The 26,698-nt window shown below is 37.9% G+C and overlaps 1 protein-coding gene across 3 annotated transcripts in view; it reads left to right on the top strand.

The window, feature by feature from the left end:
- rerea (arginine-glutamic acid dipeptide (RE) repeats a) overlaps nucleotides 1–26,698 on the top strand; it is a 206,638-nt gene that overhangs the window by 21,025 nt on the left and 158,915 nt on the right. The window contains exon 1 of one of the 3 annotated variants that reach the window (XM_088331632.1): nucleotides 14,663–14,750. The exons of 1 other annotated variant lie outside the window; for it this stretch is intronic. The gene's annotated coding sequence lies outside the window, so the exon portion shown is untranslated. Of the gene's footprint in view, nucleotides 1–14,662; nucleotides 14,751–26,698 lie in introns of those variants that run through there. One more of the 3 variants, XM_088331633.1, reaches the window with a different exon arrangement.

The following is a 26,698-nucleotide window of genomic DNA, read 5'->3' as shown; positions in this document are numbered from 1 at the left end:
TTAATCACGATGATGGAGCTATCGATTAAGCCCTCAGCCCAGGTTGCTTCATGTGTTTGCCAGGAGATGTTCTGCAATATCAGGATCAGTTGTAGTTGTTGCTCCCCCTGCTTCCCTCACCCCATTTTGTTCTAAAAATCAAGAGAGCCCAATTGCGAGGGCTCTATTATTGTGACAAGGGTTTGATCATTGCAGGTGACAAAAGAACGGGCCTCTCATGGGATCCAGCTGCTCCTCCTCCACAAGCAGCCATATGGACCGTACTAATTGTGTTCTACACCAGCCATTTTCACCCATCCATCAGGGACTTGTGGGAGTGCTGTAGCTATAATGTCACCAGCAGTGGGCTGGCATCGTGAAAGAAACATTAGCAGCCAAGATGAGGAGACAGGAAGGCAATACACTGTGCGTATTGATTGAACTTACCAAGCTTTCCGGTGCCTTTCCGATTGCGTGTTTTGTATGTGCGTCCCCTTTTCACTGGAGAGCAACCCTCACTGCTGATAAAATCTAATTCCAGGCATCCGGCCAAAACAGTTAATAAGCGGACTTCTCTTATAATTCCCTCCATTGCCACACATTTTCTCCCATTAATTTGTACGCTGTTCATTCATATTCCAGCAGAATCCAGTTCCTTCTGCTGAGACAACAGTGCTCATTTATTTTGTTTAGTGACAGCAGAATTGCTGAAGTAATGGTGTGGAATGTTAATGTGACATTCTCCGTATTTGCTGAGCCCTCCAGGGTGGTGATTGGTTGCAAAGTGTTTGAAGAGCTTATATAGACTGTGACAAATCGGTGTACATTTTGATGTGTTTGATATGCAATTATTAAAAGGGCACCTTTATGGAAAAATGTTGCAAAACCGAATGAAAAGGGGGAATGTTTGTTAGACTGTGCCCCTCTTAATATGTTTCTAGTAATTATTGAAACGTATGCTTACTGCAGAGCTGTAAATCTGCAAGATATTTCCCGGTAATAAAGTGATAGAATCCTAGGCTGGGAAATAAAAAGCAATGAAGCCTCCAACATTCTTTCCCTAGCTCCAGAATGAAGCTGCACAAGCTCTAATTAACTGAGAGGATGAGCGCCTCGGCTATCGCTAATAAAGACTCTCCGCTAGCCACATGCTTTCCAACTCTATCTGGCTTTTGCTTTGCCGAAGGTGTTTTCTTGCATCCTCCCACTCCTTGTATCATGTGTGAAGTTGTGGATGTGGCCAGTGTACTGATGCAGCAAGAGAGGCTGTTGTCTTGCCAGATGGTGTCTGGGAGTCCTGCTCAGAAAAGCTGCAAGCTAGATAACCAACTAATAGTTTAACAATCGTTTAATTTGTTGAATATTTTATGGTTGATCAAGGAATTGGATACCCTAAAAGGTTTACAATTCAATCGCTGGTTTCCCCCCAAAAAGCACTACCGTAAATATCATATTATTAAAAACAAATTGATTATGTAATTACTGTCGGCTTGTAATGTTTCATAAAATAATCAGGTCATTATTTATATAAAAGCTGTTTTCCAAATTCCCAGTGATTTTCAAGCTCTTTTAGATTAAGCTATAGGCATTAAATTATTCAATCTTAGCTTTGATGCGATGATGATGCTTTTATCAAAACATTTTTCAGGACTATTTTCATTAGGAAAGAGGACGTTCTGTTTGCAAAAAACACGCCGTTAACAAGGAAAGCACCTTCTTACATCCTACAATAGACACATGTTTAATTCAAAGACAATGCACACAGTCAAAACATTCAAAATTCAACCAATAACCTCTGTAGTCTGAATTTTTACAATATACCTAGAAAGAAACATATTTTTGACATCTCTCCTCTTCCTTAAAATTAACTTCTTCAAATGTGCTTCACTTGATAAACGCTAATATTATCAATATATCATTGCATGGTTGAGAAAACAATTTAACAGTGAGGGGTTCCAACATTTGTAACATAAATCCCGGACTATAGAGCGCACTTGATTATAAGCCGCACCCACCACATTTTAAGAGGAAAACCGATTTTGTACTTACAAAAGCCGCACCAGTATATAAGCCGCATGCGCCCACATTAAAAATGTAATGAGTACCAATGTTGTAAGTCTTAGGTATGACTCGGCCGAGGCTTGAACCAGCAACCTCCTAGTCTCTGAGCAGGCGCCCTACCATCTAGGCTACTGAACTGGTTTAATAATAACAATAATAAAAATAATAATAATATAACTTTCATCCCAAACGGTGCCTGACAGGGCAGTTAATGGTAGCAACACGCTAGCAACACGCTCGCAACACAGTAAACGGGTCTGTTTAAAAAAAACATACCGTACTTGTAAAAATCAAGGTAAACCGTCCTCCTGTTCCTCCTTAGAACTGAAGCCATCAAAGTCGTCTTCCTCAGTGTCGGAAAGAAACTTTGTCATATAGACGTCGTCCCACGCTCCCATCCACTCCTGATTCTGTGCCCTCCTGATGGTGGATTTTTTTGATGTGCCTTTCTTTTTGCATTTTGCATGATGAGGGTATGTTAACGCTAATTTAATTTGTGCACAAGCCAAGAAGTTGCAGTCTTCTTCGGCGCATATATTCCACCGGTCTAAATCTTACCTTTTTTATTCGAGCGCCGCTGGCGGCCGTTATAAAAATTACATATATTAGCCGCATCACTGAATAAGCCGCAGAGTTAAACGTTTGGGGAAAAAAGTAGTGGCTTATAGTCCGGAATTTACGGAACATACAAATCATGTCACATTTATAATGTATAGCTCTTAATCATATAAAATGTATGCACCCAGGGGTGCTGATTGGAGTGCAAGATTTTCCATCAATTATTTTATGATTGGGGCAAAACACCAAATTGGCTCTGTTTTTACTGAGGGATTTGCATTTAAACTGTCTAAAAGGGGATTCTGCCAATAAGTCTCCTATAAACTGAAATCCCAAGATTTGGGGAATTTCCAATCCAAATCTTGCCTAAAATATTTGCCAAACAGCCTTAGATCAATTGATTAGTTGTTGCCATTGAACTAGGTGATGGTCATTAATAATGCAGCTAGAGAGTGTTGCAGAGACGTCATTGACAATGTTAACATGCAGGGAATAGACCAACTCAGATCAGAATGGTGATTTTTGGAGCAATTAATATTTTCCATGATGAGAGACAAACTAATATACCTGTGTACATGCCGTTGGCGACTTATTCAATTCCAAAAGTCAAGCGGGATTGATGTCATTACGATCTTGTTTCCGCAATTAATTTTTTACGATAACGGAGGATTTATTAATTTTACCAAAACAAACTAAGAACCATACGTTCACTGTGGGGACACAAAATATAATGGGTATGTCTTGGAGAATGATGAGTCTTTTTTTTATGTATTGTTCATGCATCTTTTGTATTATTTGTCTAAGTGGTACAAGTCTACAATCCACAGAAGAAGAAGAAAATGAAGGAAAAAATACTGCAATGGGGAAACTGAGGTTGCGAAGTAATGCACGTAAACAGATTATTCGAATGGGTGTACATGCACGAGTAACCCAACCATTTCAATCAAATTACTCTCGGTCGGAGTAAGACCGTAATCGGATTTCTGTTTGTGCTTTCCTTGGCTTAACATTACCAGTATATCGTGAAATTGTCCTGTAGATAAGCGTGCTCATTGCTCTCTTGTCATTGATTCCATAGATTTTCTTCAAAATGTAATAAAGTTGTTCCTGATGTCATCTCTACATACACCTTTTTTTAAATCAGCTGACTAACAAATTACTACTGTCACCATCAGCCACCCCATAGCTTTTTCTGCGTCGTGTGATCATGTACTGAGTTAAAAGCAAGGTTAAATCTCGCTTTGCTGTCTTTTGTTTGGGCTTCTATCAGTGCCACCACATTGCAAGCCTTTGAAGCACATCATGTTGGTTTTGTAGCGCTGCTTAGATGTAAGCCAAAGCGCGATGAATTCATAGAGCAACAAAGTATTTGTAATATGATCTGATGTAGCTCTTGTACTCAAGGCCCATGTCGTTGTGGAGGAGTGGGTCATGATTGATTGTTGGAAAGCAGAGCTCGACTCAGCTCCCTCACACTATTTACCTGTGCGCTTTTCTGCATTGCTTTTTTTTCCCTGGATGGCAGCTATATTCTTTTCTTGTCCCCCATTCTCCCCCTCTTTGTTGTCGCAGACAGCCCAAAAGCCTCTGGGGACCAACGGACAAATAGGAGACCGCAAAAGGTGAAGCTCTTCATCTCTCTCCCTCACTGGAACTTAGCCAGGCAGTTTTCCGGCAATCTAAAAACAAAAACTCAAAAAATGGTCTAATGTGAACAGTAACTTAGCTCGAGGCATGAAGCTCCAGGATCTTGAGCATCTTATTTGGCCGCTTTGTCTTATGAAAAAAGTATTAAGTGCTGGTTTATCTGTAACGTTCAAGAATAGCTTAGTACATGGATCACCCATCTTTATCATACTTCTGCAATGGCTCTGTGTGGCTGTGAAAAATAAGGAATATATGATTCTATAATGTATTTGTTTTTAATATTTGTATACTATTCTTTTGTGCCATTGGTGTTTTTTCAACTGTCGTTGCTCAAATTATTTGTCAGAGACTTCATTCTTACAAAGATGTGTTCAGCTATATTGGCTTGTGAATGTATAACTTCAGAAAACTTTTCTGAAGAGTGTTTAATCCTGCATTTACAATGGCATGATCTCTAAGTGCTAACGTTCCTATTTAAACTTTTTAAAATCATTCAAATAATATTTTCCTCATGAGAAACGTATGAAATGTACATCTATATTTATTTCCAGACTATTTTAATAAATGTATGTGTATGTTTGCACAGGCCCACAAAATACATTCATGCTGCTTCATTGCCTTGTGTCAGTCAGCCTAATCACCGCTGTGTGATTTGACCCCTTGAAAAAAGGGCTTGCAAATCCATTGAAACCTTTTGGTTTGCATGTGTTCTATGTCCACCAATTAAAATCAGAGGTTACATTTGAAACGGTGTGCATATTAACACCAACTGGCAGCACTAACGCTGGCTACAAATTGACTATCATTTACAATGCGTATTGTGTTCCATTTCATGTAATTATTATTTGCCATTAGTTTGGAAACATTAACGGTGCTGACAGTTCACTTGAAACTAAGCTAATTTATTACGGCTTACATTTAGATGAGCATTGATCAAATCAGCTTAACTCAACAAAAGTTCATTTCCAACAATCTATTTTTCATCATAGAAATATCTTCTGTAACTTGCAAACAAATTAATGAAAAGATCAAAGTACCACACATAAATTGAGTTTCTTGCCTAAGTCACGAATCTATTTAAGTGCTCTTAGAAAATGTAAGCACGACATTCCCTTGTTTTCTGCTGTTGAAGAAAATACTTTCTAAGTTTTTTTGTCTTTTTGTGGCGGGGAAAGGGTGGTGGATCTATAAATTTGTTCAGCCGTTACACCTACAGAGCCTTTTCAACACTTGTTATAAAAATAAACAACAATCCTAATGCACACCATGAAAAATAAACACAACACTTATTTTAAAGTGGGTAATAGCTTAAATGGAAAGAAAATGGTTTACAACTGTTACAAGTGAATAAAAAATGAATCCAACAATAGAGTGCGTCTTATAAACAAACAAACAACTATGTAGTGAAAAAACTATGTACAATAATGATTTTTGCTCTAATATCCTCTCTATATTAGTGGCAATAAAATCAAAGCCATCTTTTACCACAATAGCACCTCGAGAAATATCTAGCCCCCTCCAAAAGATTTAGTGTGATATGATAGTGAATCCCCTATAACTGAACCCTGAAGTGGTTTGGATGACTATATCTTTAGCTCTTGTAATATAAATTGCAATAAAAACAAAACAATTGTTTGCCACGACAGTTTTGATGTTTTTTTAAAATTCCTCCAATAACTATTATTACTGGTCAAATGTTGTTGTTTTTTTTAATATTGAATCTGCATGTCATTTTGTTTTTGAATTGGCGGGTTCCCATTTGCCTGTATTTAAGAATGCAACTATTTGAGAAACAGCTTTGTGTTTCATTAACAGCCTTCAGCCATGCTTGATTAAATGCTTCCATCAAAAGCATTTCTGCCAGAACGCCCCAAAGTCTTCTTTTTCTCTATCAGCCATTGATTTAAGAAATGATAGACAGCTGCTGTCGCAGAAAATTTCCGTTCGGTTGACGTCTTTGCAGATCTCACGCTTGTGATTGAGCTCTCTGAGAGCGCTGCCTGTCCACAGGTTCAAGGCACAAAGCAAACATCCAGCTTGGGCATGAAGTCAGCTTGGGCTCACCCTCTGCGAAAGATGGCGTCTCGATGCAATAAAAGGCAAAATGGCGGTCTTGTGACAGCGGTTTAAATTTTAGCCTCCCAATGTGTTTTTATCCTTTTGAGTTAGCATGGATGAGATTCCACTCCGATGGGCAAAGGGTCCTCCCTTGAGACCTGCTTCTCCCTCCTTGTTCTGCTCTGTATTTAACACTAGCTTTTCCATTAACAAACTGAGGGCTAGTGAAAATCTGCCTATAAAACAAGACTGCCTCAGACTCTTCCTTAGTGTTTCATTTGCCTTGCCTGTGCTACTGTGAAATTGATAAGAGACCAAAAATATAAGAGAGGACATGTTGTCTATATTTGTCCGTTTTCGCTAATGGTTTCACTCTACCACATTACAGTGGCCTCATCCACCTAGCACTTGCTGTTGAGGGGAGATAAAAATACAAACCTTTCCTTGAGAGATTTAGAGAGAAATACACTGAGTGGTGGAGGTCGTTTTTTGCTTCCGCGCATTGTATTTGTAAGCTAATGAGCAGTAAGGGGGCTCATGGGTAAATGGGGATTGAAAAGCGTGCTTTAATTGTTTGTGGCATGTGAAATGAGAAACTATAATGTGTGACTCGAGGCCCCAGGAGATAACAATCTCGTGGGCAGCTCAAGAGGAGCGTCCGAGGGATGCGTTTCCACACGCTTCCCTCTGATCTTTCTAAACATAAAACTCATCTTACAATCTTACGGTTTTTGCGATCCCGGGCAAAAAGGGTTGAGGACAACCTTGCAGGCACCACGAGTGGATTCTGTTCTTTGAGTGAATGTGTGTGCATGTGTGAGAGTGTTTGCTTGCGGTCCTTGTTCCCTGCAAAGCTCTGCAGCACCACCTGATTTGACTTGGTAATGGGCCATTGATGAGTCTTTGGGGGGGATCGAAAATGCCTTGCAGTGCTGTGTAGCTAAGGCTCACAAGTGCAAAGATGTCAGTACATGAAGCATCAGAATTATGGTGAAGACAACCGTGACCTGTCTTGATGTCTGCTCAGCTCTTTGTTATGATGGAAATATATTTGCATTTTACATTAAGCCAAATGCATAGTTTAATGTCAGATAAACTCATTTTGAGCTTTTTAAAACATACTTCAGTAAAATGATTTGTTTCTATTATCTGTTCATTATTGTTAGTACTTGGTTCATTAAAATAGCGGTTCCCTACTTCTTCTGTACCACAAACCAGTTTATTGTTTGACAATATTCTTGCGACTCAGACCAAAAATAACTTTAACAACATGGTACCATGAGTAAAAAAAGTATAATGATGAGATAATACCTAATGCCTTTTCCTACGTCATCTTTGTCCCTATTACTCTAGAGGTTAGGATTTGGTGCTCTCACCGTCGCAACCCGGGTTTGATTTACATTCCATTGACTGTTGTGCAAATGTGGTCAGCAATATTTTTTGACTGATTGCTCAAATACAGTAATACGCTACCCTCAAATCTTGTTTATAACAGGCACCCAAACTTTAAGTTCCTTTTTGGAAAAAATATAAATAAAAAATATACACAAATAAATACAGCATAAGCAAAAAATGAATCTACTTTGTTTTCTTTCTCTGTGGCCCGGTACCAAACGAGCCACTGCCTGGTACCTGTCTGCGGCCCGGTGGTTGGGGACCACTGCACTAAAACACTCGAGTGAAGCACTGCCTCAATTCAAATCAATTGCTTTCCAATTGACATTTGTTGCAATTTAGGTTTTGTGCTTGTTTTGAATAATGTCTGCTTAGTTCAGTGCTTCTCAATTATTTTTGTCATGCCCCCCCAAGAAGAAGAAAACCTCCCCTTCAAGTCCCTGCAAATGACCCCCACCAACTGCGACAATAAATATGATTGTTTGTCAATAATTTGAGCACCTCTGTCTAATACTGCATCGTTACATGTATAATGTATAAGAAAATAAGAAAGAAAAATCAACACTGACAAAATAAGCTAATTTTATTAACTGTGACAGAAAATATTTAAAGTGCATTTGAAATTAAAAAATCTCTACACTTCAACCCCATACTTTGTGCTATGAGCAAAGCACTCCGCCAATGAGAGCGCCCCTTCCCCCTAATGTAGAGGAAGAGCATTTCCACTTTATTATAGGACGGGAAAAAAAAAAGAAATTCTGGGGGTTTAAACGCACGACCCCAAGGCGGCACGCCCCACTGGTTTAGTTTAAGAATAAACTTCTCCTGTGAGATGTATCAAACAGCTTTTTTGCCCTTCTTTCTGCCACAGTCATCTGCCAAACTGCTGCTTGTTTAGTGAGTTGAATTGAGTTCACTGCCACTGAACAGCACTCCAATTTCAATTTTTGCCCAGGGCAGCCATTTACAATCATTGCTCGAGAGCCAAAGCCATGCTGGGCATGTACTTAAAATTTTAAATCAAATATTACTCATTCGGTACTACCATACCTTATTGGAAACTTGATAATTGTGTTCATGACAGCTTAGGTCCATAGCTGAAGTAGTAACTAAAAGGAATGAGAGGAAGTGTCTCAGTAGCACACATGTGGTGTCGTGCTTTACGACAAATAATCACAAGTTTAATAATAAAAATCTGCATATATTACTGTGCTGAGTGCGCGCAAATCTCTTGGCCAAGGGCGATACTGGGACCAAGTACAGTATATCGATTTGGCGCAAACCGGAACCCAAAAAAATCCGATTCGTGATAGTATTAGCTAGCCAACAGCAAGTCAAGCCATCTAATATTTTTCTTGTTGCATGGACTTTTTTATGGAGGATTTACCTACTGATGGATGCTTTTATACAAAAGGAGCAGCGTATAACGTATTTGTTGAGTGTCTTCAGATGGAGAACGAGGGATGCAATTCTCTTGCCTCTTTGCAGAGGGCGATAATGACACCAATAATTCTGATTTGGCACACACCTCAGTCCAAACAATAGAATTAATGCAGGATTACACATCTATTGACTTATAAGCGTATAAGCTTCCGTTATAAGTGAACATAATTGGTATAATGGCGGCGCCCTCTGGCTGCGGCTGCACCGACTCGCTACAACGGGTCAGGTGTATCGACATTTCGTTCTGTGTACATTGTTACAAAGAATGACAATACAAAGGAAATTATTATTATTATTATTATTAAAACATTTTTTCCCTATGCTTTAGTTTATATATTGCTTTTCTGCTGTGCCAATCAAATGGTGAATAAGATGTAGGCTCCTTTTTTTTTTAATCCGACTATGCCTCACCAGACACAAACCGCACATCACCGTATTATAATGACTTACATGTAACAGTATTTCAAGGTTTGTTTTATTGAAGGGGGATCTATGAAACGAGTCAGAAGATTTTATACATCGGCCTTATTCCTGTGCAATAAAGACATTGCCATACTATCTCAAATTGTCCCAGTCTTATTCTCTTCTCCTAACAGCAGATTGAATCCATATTTAGCAGACCTCATAGCTGAACGAATAGTGCTCTCACTGCATAGAACATAAAAGGTAGTCGAGCCCGAAGTAGTAGGGGAGATAAAAGCAGCTTGGTTTAAGCACTCTGTTATTTGAAGCACATTTCTACTGCTGTTGATGGAGCCGCTAACATCGTAATTCATCTCTCTGACTTTTTATCACTCTGCGCACACACCCACATATTCACTCGCTACACACAAACAAAAAATCCTCTCGACGACACGGGTCAGCCCCTGCTAATATGAAAGCGATTCAGAGATGAAAATGCTCATCATTCTGCAGAGTGGTGTTGTGAACAAAAAGGAAGGGGGGGAGCGGTTTGGGCAGAGGACAGCCTCGCCGGGGCATCATGTCTGTGTTATCTTCCTCGCTAGTGCAGCAATTAATATTAATGTGCTTTAAAGCTCGCTCCTGCCTCCCTCTCTTCCCCCTCCGCCTATTCCCCTCTTACTCAACCCTCCCTTTGTGGCTGCTCGTGCGCAATGCAGGGAGGAAGACTGCAATAAAGCTAACAAGGGTGCAAATCAACGCAGGTTATGACAGTCCTGGTGTCAACTGTCTTTGGACATCGCAGGAGATGTGGACACATGCGAGTGAATTACTGTAATGCGGTATTGATAAAAATGTGGTAATCCACTGTGGTTACAACATGATGTGTTACTTTGCTAATTTTTAATCAAATCCTGAATTTTAAAGTCTTCTGTTCTTTGACGATTCATCCTCCCTATATATATATATATATATATATATATATATATATAATTATTCAACCCGACAGACAAAATAACTCTGAATAGAATCTGAGAATGGTGGGCGTTGTTATTTCTACCTCTAATGTAGTTAGTTAGTGGCACGGTCTTAAGTAGCAGGTCGGGTAATCTTTGCCTTCTTATATTCTCCCTCCGGTGTTTATACTCAGATCTAAGTCATACTTACAACTATAAAACAAAATTCTGAAATCAGGGGAGCAGTTCATATTTGCACATTTGGTTGTGTGGCACCAGTAGTGAATGGCAGCACGTGGGGAGGGGGCCTGGCTTATACAGGAACTACAAAATCAATGGGGCAAATGCGAGTACAGAACTTATAATAAAAGAGTGCTGAATTTTGGTCTTTTTATTTGTAAATTTATTTTACCTAGCCACTGTGGAGAGCATTCTGGCAAGTGGCGTCACTATTTGCTATGCGAACAGGAAAACGATTAAGAGACCCATTAACACAGCCCAAAAGATAGTTGGCTGCTTTCTACACAGTCTGGAGGACATTGCTGAGTTGCGATACCACGGCAGAGCCAACAACATTATAAAAGACTCTTCTCCAGCAACTCTTTGACCCGTGGTCCTCTTGTAGGCACTACATGTCGCTTAAAACGACGACAGTTTCTTCCCCAGGGCCATCACCACTCTTAACAAGCGCGCATAACTGAAAATACATACCTTGCGACTTATTTGGGATGGGCTAAATGTTTTTGCACTACTGTTACGATGCTCTATTTTCCATGACCATTGAAATGAAATGATCTGCATTTATGTAGCGCTTTTCAAGTCAAGACTTCCCAAAGCGCTTTACAGTGTGCTTCACATTTTCCAATAGCGGCCGTGCAGCCATATAAGGCGCTAACCTGCTTATTGGGGGCATTGCACTATTGTTAAAACTTGGGCAGGAATCTTAGCACTATTTTATAAATATTTTTGCCTATTAATCCCGACTGTCTTTTGTTATTTTTCTCTTTCTTTTTAACGTCTTTATTACATGATCACCCTAGAGTGCTATGTGCAAACTCATTGCATTCAATGTTGATATCAATGATAATAAGAAGATTCAGTTGAATACCATGCATGAAAAAAAGAAAACGTCTTGGACAATACCCAGAAATGGGGAAGAAAATCTTAATGTGGTTTGAAGACAAAAGACAACATGGATATGGAGTGTCTCAACTGTGTTAGTTTTCTAGCTCTCAAGATTGCACAAGCTAGAAATATAAAGTGTTTACTCCTTCCACAGGTTGGTGTACACGTTTTCGTCTATTTTATTATTTGGGGAATTTTAAAAGCAGTTTCAGGCCATCAACTCTAATGTGACAGTCATTTGTAACTAGATACTGTAGGCACTTACAGAGTCATGAACTACTTTAGGGTGTCAGTAATCTAGGAGGTAACATAATTACTATTTAGGTGAAGTAAATAATAGCTTTAACCAGTTGATTTTTTTTTTTCAGTAATGCACCCAGCACTGGTGACGAATGCAGGTCTCAGTGCCTGGAGACGGGAAGGGCGTGCTGCGTAGAGGTGTCCACTTGGTTGCCCACCGTGGTAATGCTGCAGGCGCTAAGCGGCCTGTTTATTTAGTCGTGTTGTAATAATGCTTGACCTTTTTCTGAGTCCACAGACTGCCCTTTAGCGCCTTAGCCTCCCTTCAAATGCATGTGTACGTGCTTCTGATCGAAACGCACACCCTGTTACACGCGTAGCGGGAGAGAATTGAGTGGCTCCATTGCGGGAAGCTTCATGGTCTGCCAACTCCTCGAGTGGATTGTGCTCAAATTAGTATGCATTAGGTGGTTCGTGCAAAGCATTTAATTATGCAAGATGGAGCTAAACTGTCTATGTTATGATTAGGCCAACACGTTACACCCTTAATTCTTCTTTTTTTTTCACTGTATCGCGTCCCTTTGTGGGTGAGTGCAGTTTACCACTCGGTGAAGTAGATTGATGCTTGATTGCCGTTTGAGTCATTGCTTATTTTATTTTTTTCGCCTCAAAGTATTACATTTCTCCTGTACCTGTCTTTTTTCTGAACCTCATGATATTTTGTTTGCCAGTATGGCATCATGTAGCTTACTTATCTGTGAGGGTGCATGTCCCTGCTGTTTATGTTCATCCGCCTTTCATGGTTGGCAAAACAGAAAATTTCAGGCAGTGGCGCCAAGGTAGAGGGAATGCAAGGGAGCCATTTGTGTAACTGCCGAGGACCCCCAGCAGCTCCCCGGAAGAGCCCATTATACTGAAAAGATATCAAACCATGAATCATTTACGCTCGTCCTCCTTGCAAGCCCTCCAGCTGTGTACTTTGCCTCACTTGGTGAATCTGTAATGAATGATAATTGAATTTGATCAGAATTGTCCAGTGTAATTTATGGGTTATTGATTATAAAGGTGTTTCCAGCGTAAGGGACTGAATGTTTTTTTGTCACAAGTCAGATAATCAATGGGCTGTCTGTCATGTGTGATTTGGTGGTGAGCTTTCAAACTAATTCTGTATTCCTTTTGTTGTGGTGTTGTGACAGAATCAATGGGTTGATAACACGTTTTATCAATTGCTGACCTTCATACATTAGCAAATATTCATGTTTAATATTTGTCCGTTTGTGACAGACTTTGGGGTTTGTCTATAAAATAATGAAAAAATGATAATAATACTTAACTGTACTGTATTAATACAAATAGACATAGTAGAGCAATTAAAACACAAAGAAAAAAAATCCACACACACACACATTTCTAAACAATTTTGATTTTAAAACAATCAAAAAGACAAAACTGAAAACGAATAATGGGACTCTTAAATAATACAATTCATACTGCTACAACTGAGTATCAATTCTCCATTCGGCATGTTTTCCCAGTTTGTCAATGTCAGCCGTTTCTCTCTAATGGGAAGTGCGGGTGCCAGCCCATCTTTGTCATTTTTATTCCTTTTGAAGGTATACAAAAAAATGTATCTATACAGGCATATGCCATATTAAAACCCTTATTTTTCATTGGAAACAAAAGAATGTAACTAGTTTTTACAATTGTTTGGTAAACAACAGTTTATCGAATTTTCTGGTGACATGATTATTCGATTTAGGTCACTCGCTCACACATTCTTAATCGCTGGATAGAGGACGCAAAGCAACACAACGAAGTGGGGGCTCATTGATGTGTGGACAATGATCTGAACAACACCATTTCTGGAATCTAGTGGTGATTTCATCATTACGAAATCATTACCAGTGGCTTTATACTTACTGTTTAACAGCACTAAAGCCTTTAGAATAGTTTTTAAAAACAAAACAAATTAAAAAAGATTTTTTGATAGGACTTGTACGTTACAGCTAAGTAAGTAAAAAAATGAGAAGTTAAAATATTACTTTTTTCATTTTAATAAAAAGTCTAATTATTTGCCACATTTTCTTTTGTTCTAATCTCTCGCATTGATTTCCACATGTAGTACTGTTATGGGTTCAATCTGTTAACACATTTTTTTTGGTTTGAACAAATTTATTGACACTGATAACAGAAAACAAACATGACAATCTCAACAGCAATTAAGCACATTCACAATATTATATTTCAATATGACGTTTAACGGCAAACACAATGTGAGGCTTGAACAACCCTTCTTAATAGCAATCAAGCATATTCACAATTTCATTATATAACATCTTTGTTAGTGTCGATAGATCCGTCCAGGCCAAAGTATCCAAAGATTTTTTTTGGTTTGAACAAATTTATTGACACTAATAATAGAAAACAATCATGACAATCTCAACAGCAATTAAGCACATTCACAATATTATATTCCAATATGACGTTTTAAACAGCAAACACAAAGTGAGGTTTGAACAACCCTTCTCGAAAATCTTATTAGCAATCAAGCATATTCACAATTTCATTATATAACATCTTTGTTAGTGTCAATAGATCCGTCCAGGCCATGCTCAATCAAAAGATAGCTTACGCATGAAAATAAGTAGATATGAACCCTGGCTTTCTTCATAACAAAGAATTATCACTTTGCCTGCCAGGAGATCAAAGCTGGCACGATTGACTGGGAAGTCGTGATGTGACAATGATGTCATGGCATCGCTGAAAACATACAAAGTGCTCCGTGAAAAGGCTCTATTGTCATAACCGTGCTGTTCACAGCGTGTTTGTGGTATCCGGAGTCCTGTGACATGGTGTAGAGGCGGTATCCTCCCATTATTCAAGCAGGTAGGCAGCATGTGTTCGCATACTGTTCGACTGCGCATTTTGCAAGACACATCCACACATCAGGCCATATGACATTTTGTTTTGTGTTTTCCTTTTCATGTCATATATTCAACTATGAGAAACTGTCTGTCTTTTCTAATTTATTTAGTAAGCAAGGAACATGTATGTCGTGTTAATTTATTTATTTCTCATGCATCGCTATTACTACCATGTACTGCCGGGAAAGGAGTAGTATATTCAATTTTAGAAAATATACGCAATTATTCTAGATTACGTTACAGGAAAAACGCAACTAACTGCTGGAATCCATGAATAGGTTCTTTGTGTCCCAGTCTCACAATTTGTTCCCTTCATTAGAAATCGGGCCTGATCACATTGTTGATGATTTTATCAGAAACTGAGGTTGTTGGATACACCCTGGGTTATTTTTCTCATATTTTTAAGGGAAAAAACTCTATTTGATTAATTGGCGAATCATGCGGAACTTTGTCCCTATTGCAAGATTCTTATTGATATTACGGACTCCACAAATTGTCTTAAGCGATCGATCTATTGCGTTTCGGAATAACAGGTTGTCTTGAGAAGCTAAAAAATACACAACTTGTCATGTCTTGGACATTTAACTCATTCATTGCTCAGGGTTTGTACTTATGCTTGGAATCCTTGAAATGCTTGAATTTTAATGTTGTGTTTTCAAGGTCAGGGTAATACTTAAACTTTGGGTGAAGTGCTCGAAAATGCTTGAAATTGTTGCCATTGCCATGTTTCGCGGCAGTCTGACTTGATAGGCTGCGCAATAAATGAACAAAAATAAGTGTGCGTAAAAATGATGCAGTTGATGACTCCTTTCTCATTATTGAAGTGTCATGTGAAGCGTCACTGGCCCATAATGATCACATCCAAGAGGACAGGCTCTCGCGATTGGTGATAGGAATTCCGGCTCTTGCAACATTATAAGGAGTCCAGATGTGGCTATTTTTTCTTTTATACATACAGTACAGTTCTTTCTTTTTGTCCTCCGTATTAAACTTTATTATTACTACAGAAAAGGGCCATTTGTGTGTTTGTAAACTAGTGTAACATAGAATAGAATAGAATAGAATATACCTTTATTGTCATTGTTACAAAATGGGTTAACATATTGTGACAACGAAATTGGGCATGACACTCCAGTTTTATACATTCACAGTGAGGTATGAGCCAAGAAGATAAAGGAACAGAGAAGATAAGGTTATAAAACAAGGGGGATAAGGCTATAGTTATAATTTACATGGTATTTACACAAGAAATGTCGGCATGTGGGATGTTACATACAGTGTTGTCGTGAGACCGTTGGTATCGTAAGGGTTGTGCAATATTGCATTTGGTGCAAAGTCATCATAGTGCAAAAAAATAGTCAGCATATGCATTGGTGCAAACATAAGCATCATAGTGCAGAAAAAAAGGAAATGGTCAGACATTGTGCAAGGTGAGCAGTAAACGTAGTGCAGTCGACATGTGCAAAAACATAGCCAAGCTGCATGTGCATTGTTGAAGCAGAATGTCAGAATTCATGTCAGTTTACAGCAACCCATCAACACAAAAAGATTGTAGATCATAGTAAGAAAATCTCAAAATAGCCCAAAATATGTGCTTAGCAGCAACATAGCAACTCTATTTTAGCAATCAAAGTCAACAAAAAACAAACCTTCTTTAGATTGGCGCTGGGGTTCTTCTTTTGAAGGTACTGAAAAAATTGGCCTGAAAGTGCTTAAAAAGTGCTTGAATTTCGCCATGAAACAGGTGTGTAAACTATGATGTGAAGGAGGTCGAAATGAATTCAATGTACTCTAATATACCAGCTCAGTAGCCTAGATGGTAGTGTGCCCGCTTTGAGACTGGGAGGTCGCTGGTTCGCGCCTCGACCGAGACATACCTAATCGGTATAATGGCGGCGCCCTCTGGCTGCGGCTGCATCGACTCGCTACAACGGGTCAGGTGTATCGACATTTCGTTCTGTGTACATTGTTACAAAGAATGACAATACAAAGGAAATTATTATTATAACAATTCAAAACAAAAGCTGATATTATGTGAATTCCCCTTTTTAGCGTGTACCACCGTGATCTTGTAGTCAGAAAGACAAAACCATGAAAGACATGCCGTTTAATAATATTTTTTCACCAACGGCACAGAACAGAAATCAATCTTGCTGCAAGACGTTTGTAAAAACGACAAATGTTATATGTCACAAAATATCCTGTAGTCCAAAATGACAACAGTATTTAATTTTTTACTTTAACATCTATTAATATGAAGAGTCAAAACATATATGTGTAATGGTCTTAATATATCTGTTTGTTCACAAGCTTTTCTATACGATTCAAAATATTGGATCTGTACTTGCTATTGGTTTTAAATTAAATCTCTCAGACTTAAGGGCAAGATGACCTAGATTCCTTTACGAATAAGTTTGAATAGATGATAGTTTTTGGAAAACCAAAGTACTACAAGCAGAGAGTTAATAGTCAAATGTATGAATTCAAACCACCCTATCTAGCTATTGACTCAGCTCCTTCACCTAATTAGTTTGAAATGTGCATGCTATCGACGCCTTTTCACACCAGACTGCTTTGAGATTCCGGGGTTGAGAAATAACAGATTTCAGAAGGGCAGAGTGTGACGAATTGCATATCAAAAAGCAGGGTTTTGTATCGTTTGTTGTGTTACTGCCGCTCTGTGTTTTTTGTGAAAGGTGGCTGGGGCATGAGGGTTAATGTGGTGGAAAAGAGTGATTTAGGTCAGCGGTCGTGTCTGCATCTGTCACTCTGACAGGCTGGTGCTTTACGAGGCTTCGTGAGGCCGAATAGAAGAGAGCGGCAAAGTCAAGCGAGCAGGCATTGGGTGCTTTTCAGAGGGAAAAGAGGCGAAAGCCGACTTTACTGTGATTTGTGCTCTCGGCGACAGGCGCGCCACTACAGGCTGTTTGATATGAACCAAATCAGCTTCAGCTCTTTATTGAGGATCAAGACTGTTAAAGGCTTCACAAATAAGTGAATGTCTCGATGCTTTCCTTGGCATGTTTATCCGTCGAGCCCGTCGTCATCCCACTCTGACGACATCTCCCTCCCTGTCCGTCTCCATAACCTCTCTTGCCTTTCCTCATCCGCTCGCTCCCTTCCTTTTACAATCAGGAGTGTACTTCAGATTCTGTGTAAACACCACAATCACTGATGAGGAAGAGAGCTGCCATCTCTTTGCAGTAACTGGAAGGAGCCATTTTGTGTGTTACTTATTAATGCGTTAGTCTGCCTGTCTATCTCGAGCGTAATTATCTCATAAACAATCTCTCTCCAAATCCTTTTGCTCGAGGTTTTAGCTGTTGTGGCAACAATGCATCCATCTCCGAATGTTGATTTCGACTTAATTAACTCGCCAGAAACGTTTGTTTTTCCGCATTCATTCTTCATGAGCACGCGCTGGTCACTCTTTTTTATTCATTGACTCTGATGTTGAAAATTACTAATTAATGTTCCCAAGCCATCTGCACTTGGATTGCATATTTCTGTGTTACTTTTACGAATTCATGTTTGGATGTTTTCATTTTGCATGAATGCTAAAGCACTCCTAAGGTATTAGTTGACATCATCTTTTTCTTGTTCTGGATGCAAAGTACTGCATTTTCCGCACTATAAGGCACACCCCCCAAGTGTAGTCTTTTGTCGCATATATTTCATACATGGGGCGTACTGGATTATAAGGCACATGCAATTGAGACTTCAGTAAGAGTTACAGTGTGTAATCGTGCATTACCGTATATATTAACGCAAAGATTGATCAGTTGCTAATCGTCCCTGGCCCAAATCGCAATACATTGTATGCAATGGGATTCGAACCCGGATCGTGGCGATGATGGCATTGGCACTTTATCACTAGATAGACCATGGTACCGAGGACATGAAGAGGCATTATAGCTTATCGCATTATCACACTTTTTCTTCTCGCGATGCCACAAACACTCCACTTGTGCGTTTGTAATGTTGCAGTTAATTATGTAAACGTACGCAAAAGAGCTTTTATAGTATTTTATTTTTTCCTCCATTCTCTAACATCTGATGGTGAAAAAGCAGAGAGTTGGCTCAACCCAAGAGAGTGTACTGTGTAAATCAGTGTCAGGGCTTTGTGTGTAAAAATAATATGATAATGAGATAACTTTGAATGCCTTTTTGTATGTCATTAGTACCATGTCTTGTGGTAAAGTGTTGATGCTCTCACTGCCACCACTTTGGTTGAATTTCCGTTGTACCATTTAGGTCAGAAAAGTGTGCAATTAATGATCAATGGATACAATCATTGCATAAATAGGGTAGTATACTGTAGAAAATGCCTGTAATCACTGCATCCATTTTTGATATTATCTCATGTATTCTGAGGTACATAAGGCGCACTTTCAAATTCCTGCCCCCCCCCCCCCCCCTTTTTTTTTTTTTTTTTTTTTTTAAATGACAACATGATCTTCGATTTTAATTGAACATACATTCTACTTTTTGGTGTTTTTTTTCTTTAAAGTGCATCTTATAAGCAGGAAAATATGGTTGTTATAAATCAATGGTACCAACTATTGTAGCCAAAAAGCAGTTTATCACCAATCAAGAATTAATTCATCCGATATATTCCATCCATTCTATGTTATTGTGCAGTGTTCACTATCTTTGTCTTCATAAAATCAAAACATTTTTTTCCTTTCTGTATAAATAAACTTTGAACGCCCGGCATTTTTTGTATAGTTCGCTAGAGGAAACGTATGACACAATTTGGAGATGTGTTTTTGCAGCTACCAAATAAATACCACAATTGGTACAAATGAATGCATATTAAAAATGGCTTACAGTAAAGTTAAGAAAAGGCACAGATGAGGAATTATATTTGAAATAATGTATGACATTTATAAAATACTTACTTTTGTAACTGGCTTGTTTTGTTGACATGAACATGTTATTGTTTTAAATGTTTATCTTACGACAAATCAAAAACAAACAAAACCACCGGCCAAACCCCTCCAAATGATAGATCAAGATAATATTCCATTTTTAGCTATTTGTATTTTATACTTAAATAAGTGATTTTTCATTGTTACTACATTTCTCATTTGTCTATTAACATTTTAAAGGTAAACAAGAAGATGGTTTTAATAATGACTTAATAAAAATAATTTAGTTTTTTCAACATGTTTTAACAATAAGAAACAATATCGTTTATTGTATTTTTTCTTTTGGTTTACTGTACAATTCCCAAATTATTTTCAATAACAATGAATCCACATGGCAGATGAAAATATGAATGGAGCAGCAACCCCCCATGCCCCAGCCACCTTTCACAAAAAACACAGAGCAGCAGTAACACAACAAACATTACAATACCCTGCTTTTGGATGCAATCCATGCTCGAAAACCCTCAAAAATGGCAGATTTGGAACAATTTTGCAAAAGACTAGGCCAAAATTCCTCCACAGTATTGTGAAAGACCAATTATCTTAAACGTTTAATTTCTGTTATCGCCGCCAAAGGTGGCCCAACTGGCAATTATGAATGAATGAATGAATGAATGAAAACTTTATTTCGAACATAAAAATAAAAACAGGACAAAAACAATGAATCAACAACGAAATAATGTCACACATGTTCGAAAAGGGGTAGTCAGAAGCAGATGCTTATTTTTCCTACCCCTTTATCTTCCCTATAAAACACATTTTATATATAGCTCCTCTTATGTCCAATACAACAAAATCTCATGGATACACTTATTAAATAGGTCAGATATCAATAATTATAATAGTTACAATAATCACATACTTTATACACTAATCTTCGCAATACCCATCCCTCAACGTCATAATGCGCATAATGTCACTGCGGCACCAGTGATAATATCAATAAAAATAAACACAATACTTATAACAGTTCTGATGTGATAATAGAACAATAACAACAAGTTAGCCATAGTTTGAAGTGCAGTATTTCCAGTCTCCCTCATATCCCATTTTCTTCATCTCTGTATTTCGCCAGTAATGCTTTTTTATATTTAAATTTGAACACATGTATATTTGGACATTGTTTGATTTCATTTTGCAAATTATTCCAAAGTCTGACTCCACACACAGACACACACATACTTCTCCTGGTGGTTCTCACCTTTGGGATTTTGAATTCACCACAGCCCCTCAAGTTATAATTTCCCTCTTTCCGAGTAAATAATCTTTGTATGTTTTCTGGCACTATGTTTTTGTTGACCTTAAATAACAGTTGTGAAGTGAAAAATTTTATTAAATCATCCAATTTCAATAAATTGGACTGCATGAATAAAATATTGGTATGATCCCGATATCCTACCCTGTGTATGGTTCTTATTGCACGTTTTTGAAGGATAAAAAGGGGCTGTAGTGAACTTTTGTAATTATTGCCCCAGACTTCTGCACCATAGGTTAAATATGGCAGAACTAGAGAACAATATAATAAATACAATGCATTATAATGTAAAAGAACTTTTGTTTTATTAATTATTGAAATGCTTTTAGATACCTTTGTTTGTATGTGTCTGATGTGTGTTTTCCAACTTAATTTATTGTCTATTATGACCCCTAAAAACTTAATTTCTGATACAATGTCTATCGTGACACCATCCATTTTTACTTCTAAATCTTGATTTGCCTTACGATTACCAAAGAATATTACTTTGGTTTTATTTAAATTTAAAGATAATTTATTTATATCCATCCATACTTTTAGGTTAATTAGTTCACGATTAATACAGGTTACCAAATCCATATAGTTATCATTTGAATAGAAAATGTTAGTGTCGTCTGCAAATACTACTATTTTCAATAGTTTTGAAACATTAAAAATATCGTTAATATATAAATTAAATAGCTTTGGTCCGAGGATAGAACCCTGTGGTACTCCACAACAGATGTCCAAATATTCAGATGAAAACTCTTCCATTTTTACATATTGCTTCCTCCCCGTCAAATAACTTTGAATCCATTTCAAAGCCACTCCCCTGATGCCATATCTTTCCAGTTTTTTTAATAGTATATTATGATTAATGGTATCAAATGCTTTTTTTAAGTCAATAAATACCCCGACTGCGTATCTCTTCTTTTCTATACTGTGGGTGATTTCTTCTACTGCATCAATAATTGCCATTGTTGCTGATCTGTTTGCTCTAAAACCATATTGACTTTCATTAATCAATTTATGTTTATCTACAAATTGTTCTAGTCTATTATTGTAAAGTCTCTCTAATATTTTAGAGAACTGAGGAAGCAGAGATACCGGTCTATAGTTTGTAAAAATGTGCTTGTTCCCATTTTTGTATATTGGTATAACTTTTGCTATTTTCATTTGATTTGGAAATGTGCCTGTTAGAAATGATAGATTACAGATGTAGGTCAATGGTTTCACAATGCTGTTTATAATTTGCTTAATTAGTACCATATCGATGTCAAAACAATCCATAGACGTTTTGTTTTTACAGTTGTTAACCACGTCTAAGATTTCTGATTCCGTAACCCCGGATAAAAACATGGTCTTGGAGTTCATTTTTATCAGTGACTCAAATTGTTTACCACTGCACTCTGGGATATTTGCAGCGAGCTCTGGTCCAACATTTACAAAATAACTATTAAAATTCTCCACAACTTGATTTAAATTATAATTTTCACTGTTCTTATCAATAAAATAGTTTGGATATGCATTGCTTACATTCTTTCCTTTTATTATACTATTTAATATATCCCAAATACCTTTGATATTACTTTTGTTATGATGTAATAAATTGGTATAGTATAATTTCTTGCTTGCTCTTAATATTCCTGTCAATTTGTTTTTATACGTTTTATACCGGGTTTCGGCTTCCTTAGTTCTTAGTTTAATAAATTTTCTATATAAGTAGTTTTTTTTCTTACAAGCATTATGTAAACCCTTAGTTATCCATGGATGGTTTACAGATTTATTCTTAATATTAATTTGTCTCATTGGGCAATTTTTGTTGTACTTGTTGGTGAATATTTCCAAAAATATGTCAAACGCACAATCCACATCATCTGTACCATATATATCATTCCAGTTTTGTTTAACTAAGTCATCATACAGTGATGTAATAGTCGCTTCAGTTCTAACTCGTTTGTAAACATAATCCTTAATTGATTCTTGTCTAGTAACCTTTTCATCATACACTGTAAATACTGGTAGGTGATCAGAAATATCACAAACCATTAACCCGCTGACGTTTGTAAATTCCATATTATTTGTAAATATATTGTCAATGAGTGTTGCACTGTGTGAAGTGAATCTACTAGGCCTTAATATAGTTGGGTACAAACTCATACTGTACATCATATTAATATAGTCATCAATGTTTTTATGTTTGTTTGGATTCATTAGATCGATGTTGAAATCTCCACAAATGAATAGTGTTTTGGCGCTTATTGTTGAATATGTTTTTTCAGCCCAGTTTGTGAAGGTTTCCAGATTTGAGCCCGGTGTTCTATACACACAACTGACTATAATATTTTTCCTTTTTTCATTTATAATTTCTATTGTAATACATTCAAGTAAATCGTCAATGACAAATGACATGTTTTGTAATATTTTCGATTTTAATCTTTTGTGCACATATATAGCTACTCCACCTCCTATTTTGTTTGTTCTATTTACATAGTTCAGATTATAGTTGTTTAATTCAAAATTTACACCCCTTCCCTCACTGAACCACGTTTCAGAAACTGCAATAACACTAAACGGGTTCTCAAATTGTTGTAAGTATTCAGTGATGTCATCAAAATTTGTGTACATACTTCTACTGTTAAAGTGTATTATTGAGAATTTGTCTTCAGATTTAACAAAGGTATTGTATTCATTTCCAGTATAATATTTGCAATTGTCTGAGCTAGCTGATATGAATTTGTGGTCAGGATCGAAGTCGTCTAATCTTGAATTATTGGAGTCAGTGTGATTAACAATGCTCAGTTCCGGTAAATCATGGCCTAATATATTATGATGGATTTTTTTATTGTGATCTGTAATAAAGGTGTCCATATTGTCAGTCCAGGATGCCATTGTTACTCTTCAGGCAAATCTGTCCAGCTCCTGCAATTCTCGAACCCATAATATTTTTGCTTGTTCCGGGGTGCCGTTTAACTTTATGTATACAAGCAATTAGGTTCAGGAACCATTTTGTTTTTCACACAGGGTCAAATATGTTTCAGTTTTTGTACTTTAATAAACGGAATCAACATTTTAAAACTGCATTTTGTATTTCTATTGGTTGTTTCTTTGTGATTTTAACATTATTTGATGATGTTAAACCTTTTTTTGAGTGATAAATATGCAAAAAAAAACAGAAAGGGGTTAAATACTTTTTCACGGCACTGTAAATCCTTCTTTGAGTATGCAGTTATTGTAAAAGAAAATACTATGTGATTGTTTATTCTTTTTCCAAATTAATTCATCTACTTTGTTTTCACCGTGAGCTCCACTGTTCTTTGGAGGTTTTAGTCTAAGCGCGACAATGTATTCAACGGCAGCCCATGGCCTAATCAGCCCGAGCGCAATCATTGTCAACCAATTGCGTTCCTCTTGACCTCCCACATGGAGGAAAACGGCAGTAGCTCTCCATAGTGCCACTACAATTACTGCTGCAGTAACGGTGATAAAAAAGGCTCAAATGAAAACTGCTGATTGACGAGGACACATTGCTCGTAATAGGATTATAAGCGAGGTAACGTTAATGATGTTCTCGGCCTCGGCGCTGTCTGCGGTGGGATTCTAAAGACTGAGCCGGCACTCCCATCTGTATCCCCGGTCTAATGTGCATCTAAGCAGCGTCCTCTTGGGGCACCACGAGCCCAACCCCGTTGTTCGACTTCTGCTGCAGTGTCAAGGGGCGTTTGTGTGTTTAACGGGAGCTTTTATGCTTATGCGAGCTGCCACTGACGGCCCGGCTCTCACTCCCGCGCTCTTTTTCGAGTGACAGCTGTGGGATCAGAACAAAAAGCTGTCAATTTCTAAAGCAGCAGCCTGCCTTATCCTTCTTGCTCCTACTTGCGCACACACGCCCTCTATGAATAGCCAAATTAAAAGGTAAACATGCCAAGAATCTGCACTCAAGCAGTATTTTTTACGCCTGCAACAAATGACTATTTCAATAGTAAACCAGTCACAAACGATTTAAATGATTAGTTGAATAATCTGATAATTTGATTTTTTTTTTTTCATAATTAATCAACTTCAGGCTAAATGTATGTGGAAAATGACAACTAACATAAAAAATTGGTATAGTAAAAAGCACATCTGTTTCGTTGAACATACACAAAAAAAATTAGACACAGTACTCGGTCATTAGAGACAAAGTTCCATAAATAAACCTGTCCTTTTATTTAGGGATAGGAAAACAGATAAATTAAAATCGAGTAAATATTTTTATCCCTATAAACCAAGGACACACACATTAGCAGCAGTGGAAGAGTTAAAAAAAGCAAATATTATGCGCACTTTGTAGAGTTTATTCAGTTGTCAACTGCAAAGTCTGTAACAAAACAACTTAATGATTCTCAACAGTTAGGAATCCAACAGTTTTAATAATAATAATTGAATTTTATTGGCATTCTTTGTAACCATGCACACAGAACGAAATGTCAATACACCTGACCCGTACAGTTAAACTGTAGCGAGCCGATGCAGCCGCAGCCAAACAGGGAGCCGCCATTTTAGACCCAACTGCTGTGTTGGGAGTCATTAGGTGACCAAACCCCCCAATTCCAACCTTTAATGCCGACCGCCAAGCAGGGAGGCAATGAGTACCAATGTTGTAAGTCTTAGGTATGACTCGGCCGAGGCTTGAACCAGCGACTTCCCAGTCTCGGAGCGGGCGCCCTACCATCTAGGCTACCGAGCTGGTCAACTGATGTTCGTACTTCTGACTGCATGCATTTAATCTAAATATATTTGTCAGGACACCCGTCATAACGCTCGAGTTCTCTTTTATAGCAAAACATAAGCATATAAAATATACAATGCGGGTCATCAAAACCAGGTATTAACTTGAAGATTAACTTGAGTCTTACCGAGGCGAGTCAGACTTCAGTTCGTTCAACTGTCTAAAAGTGCTCTCGCATCACCGAGCTACTGCCATGATACATGAGGTCTGCTTTGCAAGTAGTCTTTTTATTTGCAGTATAGATGCTACCCCGCCATTTCTGTAAATTTATGTTAACGTTCGAGAGAGACACTATTGCTCATACCTATGTAGAGATGCCTCACGGTGGTTGAAAAACGTGTCTGACAATTGTCGACAATGGAATTAGTTGTTACTTGTTTTATCGATTTTTGTCGACAACGTTGAGTAATCATTAAAGCTTTACTATTTTTAAATGATCATTTATCTGGTTAGATTATAAAGGATAAAAGTGTCAGATTTGTGCTGCATTACTTAGGCTAGCTTCTGTTCCTGAATTAGTAAAACAGAGCGGCTCTTTGTGCCAAATCAGAGCTCCCTTTTGTTGTCTGAGAACATTAACGGAGGGATAATTAATTGACCTTGGCAGCTCTAGTGGCAGGTGCCGACTTCGACTGGATTCAGCACTTGTAGCTCAGCGCTTAGCTCACTTTATTTTGTATATTTATCTTCGTACACTGTATTATTGGATACTTGTGTGACACTCAAGCGTCTGCTTGAGTTTGATTTTTATCTCCCCCGTACCATTCCTGCCCTGGCCAATTTAAAACGTACCTGACCACTCTTTTTGTCTCCCAGGCAGTTTGTTTTAGGTTAATTCAAGTTTTTTTCCTCCTGCCCTGGCATTTTGGTTTTTGAGCACCTGCCACTGCTTTCATGGCAGATAAAAGACAGAAGGTGTTGCGCAGGACACCGCAGCACACTGCATCTGTATTTACTGCGTCACTCGCTGTGCT

Source organism: Urocampus carinirostris, chromosome 3 (assembly GCF_059441175.1).
Source record: "Urocampus carinirostris isolate Australia breed hairy pipefish chromosome 3, RoL_Ucar_1.0, whole genome shotgun sequence".
Classification (NCBI taxonomy): Eukaryota; Metazoa; Chordata; class Actinopteri; order Syngnathiformes; family Syngnathidae; genus Urocampus; species Urocampus carinirostris.
This window is presented reverse-complemented; position numbering and strand designations above follow the sequence as displayed.